A 17,775-nucleotide genomic window follows, 5' to 3' on the forward strand; every position below is an offset into this window, starting at 1 on the left:
GGGCGGCCACGGCCGGAGGGCGGCCCGGGGGCCGGCCGCGCGCGCGCGCGCCCTTACCGGAAGCGCGGGGGGCGCGCGGGGCAGCCCGGGCTGGCGGAAGGGCGGAAGTGCCTGCGGCGGGCGCGCGCGCGGCGTCCCCGAGCCCGGCCGGCAGGGCCGCTTCCGGCCTCGCGGCGTCACGTGACGCCGGCGGGGGGGGGGGGAAGCGGGGCGGTCGCCCTCATGAATATTCATGAGGCACCGTGAATGGTGATTCGGCCGCCGCCGCCGCCGCCTCCGGGTCGGTGCGGGACGGGGCCGCTCCAGAGGAGTTTTCCCGGAGGAGTTTTTTCCCGGAGGAGTTTTCCCGAGCGCCTGGGACGGTCCCAGCCCGAGCGCTTCCTGGCGCGCCGTTAAAGGCGTTTGTCCCGCTGAGCCCACAGAAAGGAGTGCCCGCCCGCTGGCCCGGTGCCAGAACGGGCACCCCGGGCCGTCTCGTTCCCGGTGGGAACAGCGGGGAATGGCCGGGCGTGGAGGGCAGCCCCGTTGCCGCAGCCGGGGCTCCGTGTGAGCTCGGCCAAGCGCCGGCTGTGCTTGCCCTGTCGCCGCTTTAGAGCTGCGGGATGAGCTCGGCTTCGCTCCGGGATGAGCCCGGCTTTGGCGCCGGGCCACCCCCAGGTCGGGCTGGGTTACCTCCCTCACCTGCGGTGTTGAGCTGTTTGCAGTGCTCTGGCTTGACAGAAAGCTCTTTTTTTTTTTTTTAATTGTTGCGTGAGTTTTCTGCCAGCTTGGCACGCTGTTACAGCTCTTCCGAGGCAGCGTGAGTAAGAGGGTGGGAGCGGGCAGGGCACAGGCAGAGCAGCCAGCGGTTAGACGGGCTCGGGCGATGGCGAAGCCGCAGCATCCGGAGCAGCGGGCAGAGGGAAACCTGCCTGTCCCCAGAGCCCGCGGGGCTGCTGGTCACCGCAGGGGACACCGGACTTCCTCCTGGAGGAGTCGGGATTAGCCCTGCCTTCTTCAGCTGGAGTCACGTGAAGGCAATTGTTGATTTATTTAAATAAAAGGAGTTGGCAGCCTAATCAGTTTGGAAATTAATTTCCTTGTTAATTTGGGGGTTTTGACTTGCTCATGAATATTCACAAATGCTCATCTTGTTGTGGTGTTGTTTTTTTTTTTTCCTCTCCTCTATGTAATTTATTTTTGTGATTGTCAGATCACCTCTGAAGGTGACATTTCTCTCCTCGTTCTGCAACGCAGCAAATGTATTCAATCTTATGCCTTGGAAGAGGAGCTCCATCCTGGCACTGACGTCTCTTTTACTTCTCTCTTCTTTGCCAGAGTGTCCTTTACAGCCTCCTTCCTCCCTGCATGCTACCTGGGAAGAAACAGGAGTGAGTCTCCTCGGAGAGGGCTGGCCTGGACTCGATACCCAGGAGTGCTTGTCAGAATGCCCTATACCTGGCAAGGGAGATTGCCACTTGAGGACTGGGACAAAGTGGTTAATTTTTCTTAGGGTGCCTGGAGTTTTCTGCTCCCCCTCCCAGCCCGCGCTGCCGAGCACCCTTCAGCAGCACGTGAGGCAGCGTGACTAACATCTGCCACAGACACTTGATTTGCCTTATCTCCTTTCCTTCGCAGGAGGCAAAGTCAGAGAAACACGGGTGTGTGTGTCTCTGGGGAGTACAGCTGATCTCTTTACCTTCTTTCCCAGCTCTCTGTTCCCTCCCTTTACTTGTGCTGGCAGCTCTTGCTCCTTTCCACACAAGGGAAGAGCATCCCGGTTGCTGCTGCGGGTTTCTCCTGGTGAGACATGCCTGTGTCCCACGTGTGTCTGTGTGTTTAGGGCTTCTAGGATTTCATAACTCTGGCAGGCTGGGCTCAGCTGAGGAGCGTGGTGAATAAAAACCTGTGTAAAATCCCTGGAGCTGGGGGCGGCAGGAGCAGTGTGGGGTGAGGAGGTGCCCTCCTCAAGTGCCTTGATGTGTGCAGTGGAGACCCCCAGGCCAGTCTCCAGACCAGCTCATTTCTTTGGAAAGGCCAGCTTTGGTACAGCCTCCCATTTTCCAGCTCGGAGCTGTGTGAGGAGGCTGCACCAGCCATGGGGTTTGCCCAGCAGCCCAGGCAGGGAGCTGGGGAGGGGGGTGGCAGAGATGTTCCCAACTCTGCAGCAGGGAAATGAGGCAGCAGCGATGCAGAGTGACTGCAGGAGGTGAGGGAGCCCTGGAGCAGGTGGTAGGTGGAGGTTAGTGGGGCCTCCCTCCCGGGAGCAGAATCATGTGAATAACACAGCCGGGTTCCCACCTCCTGCTGAGGGCACCAGCTCCTGACAAGCTCAGAAAAGAAAACCTGTGGAGAAAGCCAGCCGGTTACCAGGACAATTGCTCTCTCACAACCTTTGTAACAACTTCTGCTGTGCAGCTCTGGCCCGGGAGGGTGGCAAACACACACCTCCACGCTGGCTGCCTGTTCCATCTCCCATCCTTGTTGCCTCCTCCACAATCACATCTGACTGTCACGTTCCCACCTCAGCACTTTCCTTCTTTATCTACTCTCCTGATTCCTCCAGTTCTCTCTTTTTTCACCACTCCAGCACAGAGCACAGCACCCTGGCCCTTCAGCTGTGATTGCAGACCATCCTCCCGTGGTGCCACTCTACTCCCTTGTGCTCGAGCACCTTTTGTTTGCTGTCTGTGTGTAAGCTGCACTGCCCACGGTGGCTGTCCTGGTAACATACGTGGTATTTTGTGTCACAGGATCCTGCTTGGCTGGCTCCTAGGGCTGCTAAACCCGGCCTAATGAGGCCTCATTAAGCTGGCTCAAGTGGTACCTGAATTTGTTGGGGCTATACTGACCAGTAGGCAGAGATGGACAGATTGACTTGGAAGGTGCGATGATATAGTGACACACATTTTAAGGATGGCAGCTGTTCATTCTCACCCAAATTTTTAGCAGCTTGTAGGACAATATTTGGTTTATTCTGCAGCTGGTATTTTAATCTTGAGAGTACATTTCTCAGCAAGGCGTGTTGTCCTCACTCTTTTCAGGGAACTGACATCTCTTTGGCAATCGGCTGATTAAATCCCCTGGCAGCACACAGCAGAGAGCATTTCAGCACGTCATTCTTGGTAGGTTTTTTTTTCTGTTGTGGGGTTTTTTTTTTTTTTTCTCCTGCTGCATGGAAATAGATTGCATTTTCCCCTGCTTGGTAACTTTTCTGCTTAATGTTGTTTAAGCTTTTAGAAATACACAGTAATGGAGAGTTATAGATGCGTGTTATCCTGCACATGCTTGGTTGCCTGAATCATTTCATCATAATGGCATCTTGCTCTGTTGAGGGCAAGGAGCAGAAACCACACACCTGGGATACACTCTGGAATTTGAAGCACATGCAGCAACAATGCAATCCTTTTTCAGTGAAAGAAGTAAGTTTCTCTGGGACTGGGAGAAACTGGGAGGACTGGGAACTTGGAGGTGGGTCCCTGTTGGGCAGGAATGTAAAAACCTGTGATTGGATCAGCGTTGGCTCCAAGGTGAGTTCATTTGGCCACTGTAGTGTAGTAAGGGCAGTTAGTTACTGAAAATCTGACCAATGTGCCATGAATACAAATCCCATAATTTCGAAGGAGGAAAAAGTATTACTCATTAGATGTGTCAGGACAGCAAGAGTGGCTGAGGACCTTCAGCTCAGGGCAAAAATCCCAGTTACATCAGGAGTGCCTGAGAGGGTCTCTCTTCAGTGGGCACAGGCAAAGCCTGCTCCAGTGGGGCGATAAGTTCTCTGTGGCAATAACCCCTGTATTTTATTAGATCCCCACAAAAGTTATCAAGAAGCATTTTAAACATGATTCAGCGGTGAGCCCTTCAAGCAGTGAAGGTCCCCTAGGCTGCATTAGCAAAGGTGTAGTCAGCAGATCAAGGGAAATTATTATTCGCATCCACCTGAGAGGTGTGAGGCCCCACCTGGAAGATTACACCCAAGCTGCAGCATGGCCAGCAAAAGGCTCCCACGAGGGAGGGGAGAGCACACAATGCACAAGGAGAAGCCTGGGGGAGCTGGGTTTGTTAAACAGGGAAGACTGAGGGGGTGTCTAGTTGCTGTCTGCTCCTACCTAAAGGAAAGCTGTAGAGAAGAGGAAGCCAGCAACAAACAGGGGTCAAGAAACAAGGGACAAATGTTGAAACAAAGAAATTCTAAACATGTGTAAGAAAAAATTTCTTCCCCTTGAGAGCAGTTCAGTAGGGGAAGATGTACCTTAAAAGACTGGGATATCTCCATCCTGGGAGAAGTTCAGAAACTTGTGAGCAAGGCCCTAAAGCAAGCTGGTCTAGCTTTGGATTTACCCTGCTATAATTGGACTAGAGACATCTAGAAATCCCATCCCACCTGACTCTTTGTGTGGCTCAGTGTTTTTGTGCTGCTGATCTGCCATGAGCCGGTGCTCAGTGTCTTCACAACGCAGGGAGCCAGAAGGTCAGTGTGCTTGTTTGGCCCCGTGGAAATGCATCTGTGCTGACAGCAGCATTAGCATCTGCAAAGCCTTTCTGCACGAATGTCTCTTCTCCAGCTGGCTCGCCACCCTCTGCAGCACAACTTGTCCCATTTTAGACTACACATGCACCTCCTAACAGCAAGATCTGGTTGGTTTGGGGGTGACTCCTTAAGCTGTGACACCCATGTTTTTCTGAACAGCAGCAAGCACTGAAATGTCATTTAAAATTTAAAACTATATTGCAGCATGTGAGAGTTCCCTCCCTACACAAAACCTGCACCCCTTCAGCAGCAGAGAGACTTTAATAACTGCTTTAAATTCTTGGTTTAGGTGTCTGCGTGTTTCTTTGCAGTCGGAAAATCTGTGATGGGTTTCAGGGGATTTCTGTTCCCTTTCAGAAGTTAAATAGTCACTTCTCAGCCCCCTATTTTTGAGAAACATGCCTCTGTGATAGCCTAAACTAGCTTTCAGCTCACCAGGAGAGCAGAGGGGTGGGTGCTCGGCTGATGCACTCCTCACACACAGCACCTTCAGTGCTCACCACAGTGCTGCTAAAACACCTCTGGGTCTTTACAGCTGCCTCCTGTCATTTCTCAATAAGAAAGATGATGCTGAAAAAGGTGGGAGAAGAGGATAGAATAAAGGGTGGAGAGCAGTAACTTGATGTATTAAGGCGAAAGCAGACCTCGAGAAGCTCTATCAAAGCAAGACTGGAGCTCACCACCTTACCTTGGTATTTGTGGATTTTTTTTTTCCCAAAGCCATCTGAGGAAGCAGCAGTTTTGGGAGCAAAGATTTGCAGCATATCCATCAACTTCAGAGTAAGCATGTCAGGGCTGGGGAAAAGGAGCTATATTTCAGGAAGAGAGAAAACAAAGTACTCTGAGCAGCTGCAAACCCATTAGTCTAGTCTCAACAGAGTATAAGGTTAAGAACAAATTACAGAAGGAAAACAGAATTAAAGCTACAGCAGTAAGTGGAAAATGGAATCAAATACAAAATGGGTTTATCAACAAAAGCACTGTGTGCCCTTAACTTGATCCTTTTCTTTACTACCTTTCCCTTACCTGGTAAAAAAAGAAATTGGTAAATCTAATCTAGTTGGATTTCAGTAGGGCATTTGTTGCAGTAAGGGCTGGAAGGCAGCTAGATAAGCTGAAGTGAAAGGAATTAGTAGGAGAATTTTAGATGGGTAAAATGCTGGGGAGAGGCAGATGATGTGTGGAGTCAAAAGGGAACTGCCACCATGGAGGAATGTCACTGGCCTTGGGAATAATTCTGCTTTCAGTAATGGCTCTAGCTCAGCAAAAAGCAGCAGGAAAAGGAAGTTTGCTGATTAAATGCATTTAGGAGAATTACTCACAGTCTGAAGCAGAGAAGTGTGAGGTCCTGTTCTTTGCTCCTGCTAACAGGAATGTCTTTTACACACAGAGATTCACTGGTTAGAAATGACAGAAGAAGAGACAGATCTGGGTGCATTCATCATTCACGAGATGATTATGAAGCCCCGATGTGACGTGATCACAAAGACAACAGCCTTAAAGAGATCATTACGTTAATCTTATTTAGGATGCTGTATACAATTTGTCACTCATCTTCAGCAGTGGGCTCGGGGCTGGCAGCAGTGTGGGGGAGCTGGAATAGCAGAGTCTGTCTCTGCCTATCCTTGCTCTCCATAACAGTGGACATGGAGTCTTCCTTAGCTTAGGGAAAGGCTGGAATGGATGAACTCCTCTCTAAAAACCCATTTTACACACAGGGATGTGCGCAGTGAAATGAGCCATTAGAGAAGGGACAGAGCTCAGCCATGATTTAGTTGGGCAGTCCTTTTCTGAGTTTGGCTCTTTTTAAGGCTGCACAGATTTACCTCTCCCTACACTTTGCTGTGGTTCCTTGGCAGGCAGAGCAGGTTAGCACGACAAGCACAGCATTATAAGAAAAGATGTGCTGAACACAGGCCCACAAGCCCACATTTCTCTGCTCCATCCCCGAAAGAGTTTTTCCTTCAAGGGTAAGAGATCAGTCCGAAGTCTTGTGCTCTTTATCTAGGTGACTTCTTGGTGTTTCTCCCACACAATGCCTGCTCCCATAAGCTCTCTCAGAAAGGAAGTTTAAAACCCAGCATCTCAGAAAAGGATCGGTTCTTTGGAGAAATACACAAAAGCCAGTCTGAACTAAATGTGCCACATGCCCCTGTGGCAGAGCTGAAAGGGTTTCATTGTGCTGGTTTTCACATTGGAGAAGGAGTGCTAGGTCTTGAACCTGGTTTACACCTGGATGGGATTAGTGCTGATCTAACACTCGACTGAGGGTAGGGGGTTGCAGTAAGTATAGCTTGCTGCAGCTTGCTTCTGACAATGATTTCTGAGGTTTATTTAATTTAATTGGGGGAAATGAAATTGGGACGAGACCTCAGGCAATCATGTAATTCAGCCTCCTGACCCGACGACAAGATTAAGTAAGCACAACTCATTCCTGACAGATATTTGTTGAACCTGTTCTCAACAGCCTACAATGACAAGGCTCCCTGGCCAATCTAGTCCAGCATTTTATTGCTGGATAGTTAAAAAGCTTTTTCTACCACACAGCTTAAGCTCTCAGTGATGAAAATGAATCTACCGATTTTCACAGCCCCGTTGAAAAGTGCCTTTCCACCCTGACAGAGCAATCTCCCCAAACCAGCTGTATATACTTTTTGGCAATTGTGTGCATCTTTTGGAAATTCCAACTGTGGGTTTTTTTCCCCCACTGTTTGTGCCTTTCACTCTATCAAAAGCTTTGGAGTCAAGACGTATCACATCTACTACACCCCCCCAGTTGGCCAGTGCATTCCCCTGTCAGACAGCGAGGTTAGATGGGCTTAATGTGATCTTCCTGATGAATTGAAGTTGGAGGGTTTTTTCAGGTTTGAAGTGCCCATCGGAGGGGAAGCTAATTCATACGTGCAGCTGCTGCCTGACAGGGATGAGAAGGAGGCTGGGGGAGAGGGGCTGAAGGGGAAGGAGGCAATTCCAGGCAGGACAAGTAGTCTGCTGTTTGGTTTCTAGGGATAACAGAGTCTGCCAGGAGCCCCGTGGGTAAGCACTGCAAAGTGTGGAAGGACGGTCTGCTACAAGTGTTTTCACGGTGTGTAACATCAGAGATGCACCAAGCCTGTGCACTGTGAACCCCTCTGGAATTCATTATGGACTCAAACATGCTGAGAGGTTTTCAGAGTTAACAGGCTTGGGCTGCATCACTCTGGGTGGCTTTTCAGATTTCAGCAGCACTTGCACCTTTATTGTATCCCAGAGTTTTCACAGCATCTGGAGCAGATCCCTGTGGGCAAGGCTCCCAAGTTTCAGGTAAACATCATGTTCAGGGAAGTACTTTTTTAGATGTGTTTACAACATCAGCAGGGAGAACTCACCAGCTGCCTTGCTTCCTCTCACTGTACTGCAGACAGCTTATCTCCCAGGGTTACTTCATCATCCTCCTTGTGCTGTAGTTCCCAAAGAGCTAAGCTCAGCAGCAGTAGTGTTAGCTAGTCACAGCACATCTTGCAAGCTTGCCACTGTTTCTCCCCCATATCACACACCTGGACACTCCTTTTTCCCCAGCAGCCACATGGCAGGAGGGAACAGCTCCTGGTGAGAAGCAGAGCAAGTTGCAGAGTGTTTCCCTGTCCATCATGTCTTTTTCTCCCATACCAGCTTCACCCTTCCCTCATTCCACCTCTTCCTGGGATGGAGAAGTCATTCTGTCCTTGTTAGAGGCTAAGCCTGCCATCTGCTGAAGCCACGACTGTGTCTGTGCCAGAGTACTCAGCCATGGGACACAGGGCAGGCTGGGGACCTGCAGTCACCCGTTCTGCAGTCACACAGCTGCTGCACTTTTAGCCAGATTCAGCTGCTGCTGCCTGAGGCAAAGCCAGGCACAGCTTGGGGTGGCACTAATCAGAAACCATTCCCAGAAGTGTTTTCACAGAACCACAGAGTGGCTGAGGTTAGAAGGGAGCTCTGGAGGTCTCTGATCCAGCCTGGCTGTGCTGAGGAATCACCCAGAGTGTCTCTGTGAGCCAGCAGTCCGTGCTGGGTACGCACATCCAGCTAGACTTTGTGCCACTGCTCACCCTCTGTGCCCAGCCATTCAGCCAGGTTTCAGCCACCTCACTGTTTGCTCATCCAGCAACTTGTCTGTGAGCATTTTGTGGGAGACAGTGCCAAAGGCCCCGTTGAAGGTGAGGCATTTTATCATAGAAGGTTATCAAGTTGGGCAAGCGTGACTTCCCCTGGATGAATCCATCCTGACTATTCCTGATGATTTTCTTGTCACCCACGTGCCTGGAAATTATTTCCAGGATTACCTGTTCCATCATCTTCTCAGGGATCAGGGTGAAGCCGACTGACCCTGGATCCTTCTTGAAGACAGGAGAGATGTTTGCCTTCCCCAGGAGTTCAGGCACTTCTCCCAGGTGCTATGACCAATCAAGAGTTATCAAGAGTGGCCTCGCAATGGCTTCTGCTGCCTCACTCAGCACTTGTGGGTGCACCTCATCAGGATTTGATGCATTTCTCCTGTTTCAGAGGCAAGCACATCCAACTGCCTGGATCCATAAGCGTGTTCTGCCTGTTTGACAGAGCACTTTTCTCATTCTGCCCTCTCCATCCTTATGTTCCTCACTCTCCTCAGTTCTGTCTGCTTTCTGGGTAGTTTTCCACTATTCAAACTGAGTGCACAAGAGTTGCAAATTCGTTCCTGGGCCCTCTTACTAGACTCAAAAGCTCCTGGATTATGTATTGATTCTCCACATGGGAGCTTCTCTAGACAGGGCTTGAGGGAGTCCAGCTGTGGCCAGATGTTCTGCCTGGAGGAATGTGGGACCCAAGGGCACATTTTTCCTGCCCAGTGCCTCATTGGAAGCAGCAAGTCCTTGGGTCAGGGCAGGTGAGTCCAGAGATGCAGCAAGTAGTGCTCTGCAGGTTCAATTTCTTCCTTCCCACTCAGCTGGCTGAGCTCCTCCTCCCAGACAGGCTGGCATAATGATCTCCACATCCTCAGGGCAGTTCTCAGTCTCACCTAGATACTCAAGAGTTCCTAGAAAATCTTTTGCATCATTGCCGGGCCTCATTTTAGCAAGGATGCTTGTGTTTTCCAGGAACTCTCTCAGCACCACGGTCACCTGGGGCTGCGCTTCCTCCAGCCTTGCAGGCAGAGTGAGCATCTGTCGCAGAAGCCTTGGCTCTGTCTGGGGAGCAGCTGCCACCTGAGAAATCACTCTTTGCTCGTTCCCTGTCTCCTTTTTCTGGAGTGGAGCCCTCCAGGCCTGCCAGCTGACAGCCCTTCGCTTCCCCCCAGATCAGCTCCCATCGTCTGCACATCCTTGCTGTGGCAAGTATGGCCAGCTGCCCTTTTGGGTCACCAAGAAGGCAGGTACTGCACACACTACACATACAAAAAACCTCAGGAAGTAGAGAATAAATTTGAGAAATGCTACTTGCTCCCCCCAAAACTTCTGGAGATAGGAGCCCAGCACAAAGCCTGGCTGCACAGAAGGATGCTGAGCAGCCTGTCTAGGGCAGGATTTGTGGCTGTCCTTCATATTGAATTTCCTATAAGTCACTCTTTAGAAAATACGTACCCAGCAGCAAACACTGTAAGAAAATTTGTTTTAAACATTAGCAGTTTCTAAAGCACTAATATTTTAATGCAGTGAGAAAGGTGAGCTGGAAATGACAGCAGCATGGGTAACAGGGCAGTGGTGTACAGAGGGAGCCCCTCTGGCCATTCCTTGCTTCTGTGCTTGAAATCACCATGTATTAAAATTTCCAACATTTTCAGCCCTGGCACTTGTGCTCTGTACATCTCTGTAGCCACGCTGGCAATCCTGGTCTGAATTCCCTTCATATGGAGCCTGGGATGGGGCTGGAGCTCATGGCAGCCTCCTAGCATCCTTCACCTTAGACACAGAAGCCTCGGTGGTAGAAACAGGATGACTGCAACTGCACAAAGGGGCAAACAGCCTGATGCTGCCAAAAATCACAGGAGCCCTCCCCAGCTGTGGTTGTGGGCTGGAGATGGCTTTCCCCCACCACAGTGACTCTGCAGTGGGTCAGGACCTGCCCTCTCAGTGAGCACTGGTGTGTTCTTCCCAAAGCACTGGTGTGCTCTTCCCAAAGCACTGATGCCCCACGGCTGCATTTTTATGAGCTGACATTTGCCAGGAAGTTGCTGCCTGGGGTGTTGTTGCAGAGTAGAGTGCCTGGTGAAATCTCTACCCCAGGACGTCCTAATCACATGTAATCTCCTTCTGTCCTTGAAAGTGGTGCACTGAAAGAACCCGGTATCCCATGGGCAAAAACACTTTGCCTTTCATCCCAGAGCTGGCAGCCAAACTCCCCACCCTGCCTGCCCCCAAGGGACTGGCTCAGCCCTCCTTGCTCACCCCCTCTGGTCCCAGGTAACGCTCCCACTGATCATCACAGAACGCTTTCTGCTTGATGCAGTGAATGCAGACAGAGAGCTGACAGTCCCTCTGGCAGCTGCCAGCTCAGAAGGTGCACGAGTAAGGTTGCCTGGGCATGTACTTTAGCTCTAAATGCCCTGTTTTTCCACAAGTTTGCGTTTTGATGAACATAATGTTCTGGGAATGAATGAGCTATCACCAAGCAACATTAACTCTGTGTTAACAAAGGGCTTTGACATTGAATTTAAGCCTGAGGACAGTGCTGGCACAAGAATGAGTTATCACAGTCTGGGCCATGGGTACAGAGGATGGAAATTAGAAGGAGCTTCCCACCTGCCAGTGCAAGGATCTGGAACAGCCTTTCAATAGCAGAAATGAGGCCAGGAGACAACTTGTTGTGGGACTGGAAGTCTCTGAGCAAGAGGATGCAATGGGGCTGCCTGCCACAGGCCAGGAGATCTCTGTCAGTCCTCTCTTCTTATGCAATTGCAGGACATTTTCATAACAACTCTGCCCTCAAAGCAGCTCAAACCAAGCTGGGTGCCTGGGGCTTGCCTGGAAGTGGGGCTGTGCGGGGCTGTGGGATGTTGCTGTAGGGCTGTAATTACCCAGGGAGTGAGGATGTGCATCCTCCCGCCTCCAGCGTGCCGAGAGCTAAGCACAGAAATTGGAGGGGACAGTATGTGACAGGCAGGACCAAGACCAATTGCTTCAGGTGATGGCTGCTGGGTGTCTTGCAGATCTGAGGGGATTTCTGATGAGCAGAAGAGGGCTTCTCAACACTGCAGCACGGGGGAGAGTGAGCTGGGCACTCAGGAGCTTTGAGGCCAGCTCCCCACTGGCTTAGTGCCCAGCCAGGTACTGATTACTGGCCAGGGTCCCTCCATCACCCCTCTCCCAGCTGAATGAAACCACCTTGGCACAGGATGGGAAAAGGGGACGAGAGAAGGGGATGCCCCAGGAGCATCTGTCAGGGGGAAAGATGACAGCAGCTCTGCTGTCCACCACAGGCTGGGTGCTAGAGTGAAGCAGCTGCAGCTGCCTGGGAGCACCGCCTGCCTCTCTCCTCTCTGCTGCCATCCTGGACACCAGCAGCCCTGGGATGTGGCCCACAGCTCCAGCCAGCCCTGCCTCCCAGCACCCACCTGCACTCAACTGCCCAGCGCAGAAATCCTTGCATGAAACACCCCACTGCCAGATCACAGTGGAGTGAATGAGCTGGGGATAAAACGGGAGTTATGGGAAACTCAGTGGTTGACTGTCTCTGTTCTGTTCTTTAACAGATGATTAAGGCCTTGCCAGAGCGAGGTCTATATCGTTCCTCAGCGAGGAAGGTTAGGGGTTTCAAGCCTAGCTGCTGACTCATAACCAAGAAGAGGAGAAAAGGGAAAATTAGCATGAAGAATGCTGCTGAAATGGCTTGAATGTTGTTCAGAGATTACGTAGAAAATATATTGCTGCCTGTGTTATGGCTGGTGTGTTTAGTAGATGTTCTTAATGAAATCTGATCTTTTTAAAAACATGGGACACCTGTGTGTAGAGCATTTGCCTTATATCTGCAGATCCACTGCCAGAAGGGGCAGATTGTTAACAGCCTTCTCCAGAAAGCATCTTTTAATTCCTGACGTTGTAACACCAGTGCTTTGTTCTAATTCTAGATGCCTTTGGATACCTTGGTGAGTTGTTGAACCACTGGATGGCATGTCCTTGTCCAGAGTCTAGCCTGGCTCTGCAGGGATTAAAATTTGGTCCCCACGAATGCATGTCTGCAGATCCTTCTGGGACATGAGTTTGGTGCTCCAGCTTCCCCATTAAACACTCAGTTTCTGGCTGCGCTGACTGGCAAACTCAGCAGAGGCCTGGAACATGACCTTCATCTAAGCTCTGTCACCTCCAGTGCACGTTGCTTCTGGATCAAGGCTGAGGCAGGCGGGGGAGGCTCAGGCTGCTGCTCCTGAGATAACTGGAAGGATCAGGGGAGCTGGGTGAGTGCTCAGTCTAAACAATGGCTTCAGAGTCAGGGCTGTGATCATACTCAAATTAATTTCAAATATGCACAGTAACACAAGAAGCAATTTGCATAAGACGTCACATGGAGTTGCATACAATTTCGCATATTTAAACAAAGCACAATAAAGCACAGCTCGGGCGGGTATGTGAAATCATTTGTGCAGTGAACCGTGCACACAAACGACGTACAATTATCACCAAAGAAGAAAACAAATGGCAGCAACCACCCAGGATGCAAAGTGAGCTCAGAAGTTGTGAAAAAAACAGCTTCTTCCTTCATCCAGCATCCTGATAGATGCTTGGAGTCAGGTTATCCTGCACTTCTTTTCCAGCAGGCCCTTCTGGTGCAAAGGATGGTTCTCGCTGGTTCATACCACTACTCACCCCTTCCTTCACATTTGCATCCTTGGCTTCAGCTTTGCTAAGCACTTTCTTCTGCATCATTCTTTCTGGGCTTTCCAGTGCATAGATTTCCAGGTGTGAGGGACTCTCCCCTCACCAGGCACTGCTCCAGTACCTGCTCCACGGGGTACTGTCCTTGCCCTTTAGTGGCAAAGGCTGGAGGCCAAAAGACTGGCTCTGGGAGCACAAGGGCAGGCTCTGACAGCCTCGTTTTTGGTGGTCTCAGTGCTGTGGTTGTTCAGAGCGCAATCCCCATGGCTTAGTTCTTGGTACCTCTGTAGCTCTCATGGAGTGGACTCCATCTCAGCTCCTGGAAAATGATGGCCAGACAACTAACATAGGTAAGGAAGCAAGATAAGGGAACAGCATTCCTTAAGTGGGAATGTATCATCCTTTGGAGCAGACATCAGAGGGCTGAGACCTTTAAACCTGCAAAAGGGACTTTCAGCCCCTGACCTACATTTTGTGACAGTCCTGCATCTCTTATGCATGGGTTGGGTCAGCACTGTAGCAGTGAGGCTGAGCTCTGGGGGCTGACCCATGAGCATGTGCTTTCCCTTCCCTTCCCTCTCCAGGAGGCAGGGGAGGATTCAACTGCAGCTCCTGAAACAGCTGGAAGGATCAGGAGAGCTGGGTAAGTGCTCAGGCTAAATTGGGGCTTCAGTGTTGGCAGCACCCTGGTCCCCATGAGCTCCCAGAGCCCTGCTTCACCCACATTGTCTTCATTTACCCAGCACTTTCAATGCCCCCAGCTCTAAATTTCTATTCTGATCCCCGCCTTTGACCCTACTTCTCCTTCCAGCCCCATCATTAAATCCTAGCCACAATTTCTGGTTTCTGCCCACTCTCTCCTCACCCTGCCTTTTCCTGTCCTCCTTCATATCCCTTCTCCCTCATACCTCTCTTTAGGCCTTTGCTTGACAGCCTCAGCTCCCTATATTTTAGTTAGGCAATTTGTTCCTCTCTGCAGGACTGCCTGAGTATGAACAAAGAACTGTCACCAAAACCCTGGAAGAGGCAGTGTTATGCTTAGTCACCCTTTTGTCCCAGCTCTCCTCTAACTTGCAGGTACCAGGGGAAAATCTGTCTCTTCCCCACATCCTGCACTCAGAATTACTGCACTGCACAGGGAGCTACAAGTAAGCTGGCCAATGTGGGTAGATACAAGAAACCCACATTTATCCAGGACAGTATTTTTGGTCTTCAGTTTTATCATGGAGGCCCTGATGCTGGATATAAGAGAAATCTCATTATAAAGGAACCTCTTAGGGCTCCTGCTGTGTATCCAGCCAACGCAGGGTGCACAGAGTGTTGGATCTCATCTGTGTGATGTTTGTGTGATTTGTGTAATATGTCACATAAGGAAAAGAATTGTCAAAGCAGAAAAAAAGGCATGGGAGAGAAACCACTTTGGGCTTAGATAACTCATCCTGGTATTGCCAAATGTGTCTGAATCCACATAATAAGACTGGCACAAACATCCACTGTAGGTGTATTTAACCACTGCATTCATGTTTTGGTTAATTAACTCGTTCAGGCAAAACTGTGTCCTAACCTGGCTGGATTGATTCCCCTGACACTAGCAGAGGACACCCACCACTGACAGCCCCTTGGTTTGGGAAGTGAAAGCTTCTGCAGTCACTTTACCAAGGCTCAGGGAGCACCTGAGAGAATCTGGATGCCTGTGCTTCTGGTGCATCCTTTCATAGGCAAACTAACAAGGAAACCAACTGGCTCCCTAGCTAGGCCAGGCTGCAACTCAGATTTGACCAGTGCATGCTGTAGGCATCACACCATGTTCCTCTGATAGAAAACAAGTCACCCCAGGCTTGTTTACTTGCTTGTTTGTTGAACCCTTGTGGTATGTCCAGCTGTCGACAAAGTCTGAGCTTCAAACTAGACTGGCTGCCCTAGAGCATCTGCTCTCCTGCCACTGGAGCGCTAACTAGGAGCACAGAGAGGCAGGACAGGGCCCTGGAGCAGGAACTGGCATTTGCTTCCCTGCCAGATCCCTTGTGAGGATTGATCTGAGGCTGAAGATGGTTTTGCTTGCATTCTGGTCACTCCCAGAGAAAGCTGGGCTTTGGATCAATGTGGAATGCGTCACTGAATGGCCTATTATTCACTGAGTGCAATGTGCGCTCGGAGACACAGCAGCCCTCAATAAAGATTCAATTCTGCCTCTAAGGATCAAAGCAGGAATGAACCAAGGGAACTACTCAACTCTTTTACATGACGCTGAAATGAGAGGTTGCTTGTTTCAGGGCGACTCTTTATGGCAGTTTCAAGTTGTGCATTTCTCCTAATTAAATGGCCATCCACACAGCCAGGTCCCTTTAGTAGAGTGCAGAGCTACCTGTGATTGAAGCTCTCCATTCCCCCAGCCCAAAGGCTCACACTGGAGTTAGCACAGCTTGTCCACGCTGCCATGCCCACTCCACACCCTCCTGGAGGAGCACAAGGATGCCCACAGCCCCAGAGGTGTTTTCCCACCACTCTCCCCATGCCCACACAGCGTTGGGATGGCTCTCTCCCAAGGTGCGCTGCAAAGGAACACTAAGGAATGACATCCAGCAGCACAGGCCTGGAGAGGAGGGCAGAGCCAGAGCACATGGGGTCCTAACTTCCAGCCACAACTCTGGAGAAGGTCCTGGAGCAGGGGAGGTGAGCAAGTGTTGTTGGTTGCTGCCACATCCCTGCAATACAGACTCTTCCAGCTGACAGTTGCCTGATTTTTTTTTCCCCATAATGGGATAATTTATAGCAGGTTATAGAAGGCATTCAGCTGGAGGGAATCCCAGATTTTGGAGATGGTTTCAAAATGTTTTTCTGAACTACTCTCTTTCCCAGGAAATCGTAGCAGTCAGCAACACCTCATGTTTAGTTTTTGGCCACTCATTAGGGTGATTTTTATGTGTCTTGAAGTCATTGTACAGGTTTTGTATGTTCTTCTTTGATTAAAATATTGCATTAATTCCTCCCATCTCTGCTGTCCTCATTCAGAATGTAACTCCCAGTGCTAGCTCCCTGCTGGAGAACAGGATGTGGGGGAGATGCCAGGGAAGGAGGTAAGGCTGCAGGCAGGAAAGGAATGGAGATGCTGGAAAAGGAGTCAGAGCTGGGACCAGACTGGAAGGGTGGGAAGTCAACATGGACAGGTGGATAGGAGTGATGTAGTGGGGAGTGGTGATAGGAGGGGAGGAGACTAGACCAGGGAGTCAGTGTTTCAGGAAGCCAGAAGAATAAGGGGCAGCTTGTGGAGCTTTTCCTGTGAGTCAGAGAGTGAGTCCTGGTGAAAAAGGGTCTGTTTGGCTGAGTGCCTGCAGCCCCAGCCTGTGCAGAGAGGGCACCAGAGGAAAAGCATCTGATGACAGAGAGAAGTCAGCAGGAAGGACTGAAGCTGCGGCTGGAAGCAGATGAGGTTTGTGCAAAACATCTCACTGCACCAATGAGTACATGAGTGCAATTTCAGCACAATGAGAACCTATCCTCACCTCTGTCAAGTCTCTCCAGCTTGCCCAGCCCCAAAGCTGTTGACTGGAGAGGATCTTTCGCCAAAAGCAACAGGGTGAAAGTCTTTGCCCTCCCACACTCAGCACAGGGGCAGAAGAAGGGCTGTTCAGCCTCTTGTGTGCCTGTACCCTGGGACTGCCACTGCAGGAGTGTGTCTGCTCTCTGATGGGCCTGGGGCCACCACCAACCCACAGAGATCCTGTCCAGGGCACAGGGTGCCATATGGAGGGGCCTGGCCCTGCAGCAGGAAGGGCAGAAACCTCAGAGTCCGAGGCCAGATCTCATCTGCGAAGCCTGCTCCTTCCAACAACAGTAGAGCAGAGGATCAGGGACATCTCCAGTGCCCAAAGGACTCAGACAGGACAGAGGGAGCAGGGGCTGGGAACCATCCCCATCCTCAGCAGTCTTCAGCCATTGCCGGGAGCAGCCCTTTGGAGTGGCCATCGAGCCTGGTGCTCCCCAGCCCCGATTGCCGCTGGGCTTGCGGAGTGAAGGAGTTGCAGGAGACAAGGATGCTTAATTACAGAGCAGCCCTGGAAACCAGCAACAGCAGCAGCACAGTGGCCAGGAGGGGAGGCAGCAGGGCTGTAAATAGAAATTGCGGAGGCAGCCGCGGGGAACAGAGTGAGGGAGGCTTCTGCGCCTGCAGCGCTGCATGTCCCTCCCTTCCCCTTCTGTCACCTGTCCCGGACACCCTGGCCCCCAGCGGGACAGGCAGCCCCGGGCGTGCCTGGGAGGCAGCAGCTCCAGAGGCAGGACAGCAGCTTTGGGTGGAGATGAGCGTGAAGAAGGGCTCCTCCTCCATCCACCAGGCGCCACCTCCCATGGAAATGCAGGAGAGCGGTCAAAGGGGTCCTTCAGTCGGCAAAGAGACTGAGGCAAGATGGACACGGGGCCAAATTGTCCCCTCGACTCACAAGAAGAGAATGTGGGATG

The 17,775-nt window shown here is 51.0% G+C and overlaps 2 long non-coding RNA genes across 3 annotated transcripts; one reads left to right on the forward strand and one right to left on the reverse strand.

The window, feature by feature from the left end:
• The first annotated feature begins 164 nt into the window (after window positions 1-164).
• LOC135294765 (uncharacterized) lies at window positions 165-16,203 on the forward strand. 2 transcript variants are annotated; one of them, XR_010356814.1, is made up of 4 exons: window positions 165-799; window positions 3,024-3,104; window positions 3,213-3,401; window positions 12,573-16,203. It is a non-coding gene; the product is annotated as an uncharacterized LOC135294765 (long non-coding RNA). The 2 variants fall into 2 exon arrangements; XR_010356813.1 differs by lacking the exon at window positions 12,573-16,203 and adding an exon at window positions 5,901-8,901.
• On the reverse strand, window positions 936-5,954 carry LOC135294764 (uncharacterized). The gene is made up of 3 exons (XR_010356812.1): window positions 5,833-5,954; window positions 5,199-5,319; window positions 936-1,354 (listed from the first exon to the last, which is right to left on the reverse strand). It is a non-coding gene; the product is annotated as an uncharacterized LOC135294764 (long non-coding RNA).
• Window positions 16,204-17,775: the final 1,572 nt, after the last annotated feature.

Source organism: Passer domesticus, chromosome 2 (assembly GCF_036417665.1).
Source record: "Passer domesticus isolate bPasDom1 chromosome 2, bPasDom1.hap1, whole genome shotgun sequence".
NCBI classification, from domain to species: domain Eukaryota; kingdom Metazoa; phylum Chordata; class Aves; order Passeriformes; family Passeridae; genus Passer; species Passer domesticus.